The sequence below is a fragment of the Mustela nivalis genome, assembly GCF_964662115.1.
Source record: "Mustela nivalis genome assembly, chromosome: 4".
In the NCBI taxonomy this organism is placed as follows: domain Eukaryota; kingdom Metazoa; phylum Chordata; class Mammalia; order Carnivora; family Mustelidae; genus Mustela; species Mustela nivalis.
Window position 1 is genome coordinate 1,033,759 of NC_139023.1, and position 4,892 is coordinate 1,038,650.

Sequence of the window (4,892 nt, forward strand, 5' to 3'; positions counted from 1 at the left end):
CTTGGTGGTCTCAATCAGAAGAGCATGTGACTCTTCATCTCCGGGTTGAGTCTGGGCCCCATGTTGGGTGTAGAGATTACAAAAACAATAAACTTAAAAAAATATTGTACTTATTGCAATGCCTGAGGCAGGATTATGCAAGGGCTCTGGACAATACATAACTACAGCAACTAACCAGAATTTCATCCCAGGGATGCAGAAAAGAAGAGAAAAGGAAGAAATTTAATGAAAATGCTGGTCTTGGGGCGCCTGGGTGGCTCAGTGGGGTAAGCATCTGCTTTCCACTCAGGTCATGATCCCAGGGTCCTGGGATCGAGTCCTCCTGCATCTTGCTCCCTGCTCATTGGAGGGCCTGCTTCTTCCTCTGCTTGCCGCTTCCCCTGCCTGTGTTCTCTCTCTCTGACAAACACACACATAAAATCTTAAAAAATAAAAGCACAATGCTAACTGCAACTTACAAGGCCCTGGGTGACTTTGTTGCTGGATACCTCACAGGTTTCACCTATTACACTTTCTCCCCTTCCCTCTATTCAGCCTTGCTGGCCTCCGTCTTTCATTGAAAGTGTCAAGGACACTCTGTCTTTGCCTTGTAAATTCTTACCCTGAGCTATGTGGTTTTCTCTCTCAACTCCTTGAGGGTTCTACTCAAAAACTTACCTCCTTGGAGTTTTCTCAAACTACTCTATCTAAAATAGCACATACTCTAGCTTTAGCACCTTACTCATCATTTTTCTTCCAGTCACAATCTATTACATATTTGTCTTTTTTTTCTCTTACTAGAACGTCAGCTCCTTGACATCAAAGACTTTGCTATTTTGGTTGGTTATATTCCCAGCACCAGAAATGTACCTGTGTTGGGGCATCTGGGTGGCTCAGTAGGTTAAGCCTCTGCCTTTGGCTTGGGTCATGATCTCAGGGTCCTGGGATGCAGCCCCATACCAGGCTCTCAGCTCAGCAGGGAGCCTGCTTCCTCCTCTCTCTGCCTGCCTCTCTGCCTACTTCTGATCTTTGTCTGTCAAATAAATAAATAAGATCTTAAAAAAGAGAAAAAGAAATGTACCCGTGTCATGTGTTGCATGGTTGAATGTAAATATATCTAACTAGGAATAACAGCACTGTTTATGTTCTAAGAAGCATTTAGATGAATCAAGACATTTTGGAAGTCGTTGTTGGGAATTGATCGGGTATGAGGGGTTTGGGAGGGGGTGATACGAAGGACTCCCTGATTCTTGCCAGGAGCACGTGGGTAAGTGGAGATGTCATTTACTGAGAAGAGGAAGACTAGAGAAGTTGATATGCAGGGAAGGTAGAGTTCAGTTTTGGACATCTAGAGGTTGAGATACTCGTGGGATATCCAAGTGCAGACATTACGTAGGCAGTCGGATGTATAGGCCTGGAATGAGATGACTGAATATCCTCATCACCGAAATCCTTGAGAAAGGTTTCCTTGGAGTCTAAACGCACCCTATTGACACCATCATGGTTAAGCATGACCCAAGCTTCCACGACAGATTCGCCAAAGTGAAATCTGAAAATTCCCAGTGCTGGGGCCTCTATTTTCTCTAAGCGAAGGGACAGCTTTCCGACAACAGGACTGGTGATAGAGAATGTTCATTGTGTGCAACTGCTTACTTCCCCTAAGATCACAAACTAATTCAACAAAATGCTTGAATTTCACTGAGGGTGTTCTGCAAGTGAGTAAGTGGCTGCTCCACATGGTTGTAGAATAGGCACTAGTATGCATACCCTGGGTAGGAAATGGGGTCCTCCTGTTTCTATGGGACGTTTAGTCTCGGTGAGTGAATGGAATGCATGTTCCTCTTCTAAACATGCGAGCACAGGATATGCTTGCCCCGTCTGCAGAGTGTACTTAGATCAAAACTGTGACTTTTATTTGTGCACATCTTGTTCTGGGTGCAAGTGATTCCAGCTTAAACTTCAAATGAACTCGTTTGCTCTTTTACAAGGACTCTTTTTCCCGCAGTTCTTGCTTCACAAAGGCAGAATTCAAGGAGGATCCAGTATTTCAGAGCTTCTCAAATGTGATGGGAACCTGAAGCAATGGGTCTCTGATGTCATGGACACTGAGAGGAAATACTGCTTTCTTAACAATGGTTTGAGCCAGTCTTCAGTGACTTAAACACTACCTTAAAAAAAAAAAAAGATTTTATTTATTTGAGAGCAAGAGAGAGAAAGTGAGAGAGAGAGCACAAGACTAGGGTGAGGGGCAGAGGGAGAAGCTGCCTCCCTGCTGAGCTGGGAGCATGACATGGGACTTGATCCCAGGACTCCCGGGATCATGACCTGAGCCAAAGGCAGATGTCCAACCCACTGAGCTACCCAAGCACCCTAAACACTATATTCTCATGAATGTGCGGTAATTTTTTTCCTTTTGAAGGAATTTGATGCGTCAGCAAGTGGTTTTCACACCTGAGATGAGGTGGGATGTTGGGGAGAAGCCTTTTAAGTCCCTGCAAGCACACCTAGTTTGCCTAAGAGGCCCTGAACCTAGCTAGATGAAAATAATGTCGTATTTTGCCATTCAACAATTCGACTATAAATTACTGTGTCTGTTATGTGTGTGTATGTGTGAGGTACAGAGCACACACAGAAGACATTATCTTTGCTCTCAAGGAATTCATGGTCTAGTACAACTGCGCATTTAGAACAGAAATAAGGGGGCACCTGGGTGGCTCAGTCAGTTAAGTGTCTGACTTTGGCTCAGGTCATGATCTTGGGGTCCTGGGATACAGTCACATCCTGGTTGTGCTCCCCCCCAAATAAATAAATAAAAATCTTAAAAAAGACAAGAATAACAGAAGTAAGCATAAAAGCCTATGAGACTGGCTGGTTAAATCTGCCTGGAGAGTGTGGGAAGGCTTCACAGAAGTAGGGACATGTGACTGGGTTTTAAAAGGATGCACAGAAGTTGACTAGGCAGATGAGGAATGTGAAGGAATGACAGCTGAAGTCAAGTCAGTTCTAAGAGCAATGCTGGGTGAATGCAGATTAGGACCACCAGCAAGGAGGACAAAAGTAATATGGCATTACACTCGCTCACGTAGCATGTAGTAAATCATTCCCAGGTTTTTTGGAGTTTCCAATAAAAACTCCAAGAAGCCCAGAAGCTACTGGACTACATGTGAATTAAAGTGAACCTTTGGGGAAAGCCTATTACTACAAGCTGGACATGTCTAAAGCTGTCCTGTTTTTGAACTTTATTTACTTGACAGGGCAAGAGGGCACGCGGGAGCACAAGTGGGCAGAGGAGGAGACAGAGAGGGCGAAGCAGGCTCCCCGCCGAGCAGAAGGTTTGATGCCCGGTGGACGCCAGGACCCCAAGACCATGACCTGAGCTAGAGGCAGATGCTTAAGCGACCGAGCCACCCAGGCGCCCCCACAGCGGTCTTGAAAGCAAAGTAATGCTCCGTGTCTTGAGCGCGAGCGCGCAGCGGCCATGCGAGGGGCAGCAGCAGCGCAGGCGGGTCCCCGGCCGGCTCCCCGAGCCAGAGCCTGATGCTGGGCCTCACGACACGGAGGGGGGGACTGACCGGAAGCCCCGAGTCCCACGCGCACCCTTCGGAGCCGCCGGGCGCCCCGAAGACGGCCCCGCAGGCGGCCCCGGCCGGCCCCGACGGGAACGCTGGCTCGAGCCCGCAGCAGGTCCTCCGGCCGCCGCGGCAGACACCCCGTCCCAGCGCTCGGGCCGCACACGGCCGCGTCCGACCCGGAGGCGCCGCAGCGCCCGGAATTCTCGGGTCTCGCTCTTCTCGACCGACCCCGGCTTCCGAGGTCGGGATCTTCTCCGACCCGGGGTTCTGGACTCTTCCGACCAGCGACACCGTGAACACCTGCTCCTGCCCCGGGGCTCGGCCGCTCCGCACGCGTCCTCGTCCGACCGCCGACCCCGCACCGGAGGCCCCGCAGGCGGCCGCCGTCTCCGGCCGCGACCTCGGGAGCTTCCGCCGGCCGGGACCGAGCGCCCCGCGCCCCGCACCGAGCTCCCGGCGGCGCTGGTCAGCCCGAGTCCCGCACGCAGGCTCGGGAGCCCGGGAAGGCGCTCGCAGCGCCCGCGCCCCGCGCCGGCCGCGAAAGGACCGGAGCCTCCGCGCGACCCCAGCCGCGTCCTCAAAGCACGGCGGGAGGCGCGGGATCGCCCACGAGTCGGGCCCAGCGACCCGACCTGCACCCGAAGCCCGTCGCCTGCCTCTCCCGACGACAGCCTCAGGAGAAACGCGGGCGAGCGGGACTCGCGCCGGGAGCGCCCTCCGCGGCCGCCGGCCCCGGGGACACCTCAATGTCACCCGCTCGCGGCGACCCCCGCGGCCGAAGCGGTGGCGGCGGCCCGTGCGCGCGCCCCGCTCCGCTGGCCCGGCGTCTGCGGGCGCCGCCCCGGGGAGAGCCGGGGTCACCCGACCCCCCCACGCCCCCCGGGGCAGCCTCCCCCCACCCAGCCCGGGCCCGGCGCGAAGGAAGGAGCGGCCGACGGGCGCCTCCCGCCTCGCCCCCGCCCCCGCGGCCGGAGCCCCGGGCGCAGCCGCCTTCGGGGAGCCGCTTCCACCGCCCGGGCCGACGCCGCGGAAGGGCGGGGGGCGAAGCAAGGGCCCCTCTAGCTGCGCCTCCCGGGCGGCGCTCCTTGTTCTCGCTGGTCCCCGCGCGGCCGTCCCCGCCCACGCAACTTCCGGTTCCTTTGAGAGGCCCCGGGCTGCGCGCCGCGGCGCCTGCGGAAGGCAGAAAAGGGAAGGAGAGGGCGGGACCCGGGAGGAAGAGGAAAGAAGCTGGCGGCCGAGGGGGCGGGGAGGCGCAAAGGGCGCGCTCTCGCGTCACGTGACCGGGACGCGCCGTTCTTCCGTCGGCCATTTTAGGTGGTCCGCGGCGGCGCCATTAAAGCG

General features: G+C 55.0%; 1 long non-coding RNA gene across 1 annotated transcript; it reads right to left on the reverse strand.

Annotated features, from left to right (window-relative positions):
- Positions 1–1,870: 1,870 nt before the first annotated feature.
- Positions 1,871–4,283, reverse strand: LOC309862551. The gene is made up of 2 exons (XR_014310577.1): positions 4,184–4,283; positions 1,871–2,147 (listed from the first exon to the last, which is right to left on the reverse strand). It is a non-coding gene; the product is annotated as an uncharacterized lncRNA (long non-coding RNA).
- Positions 4,284–4,892: the final 609 nt, after the last annotated feature.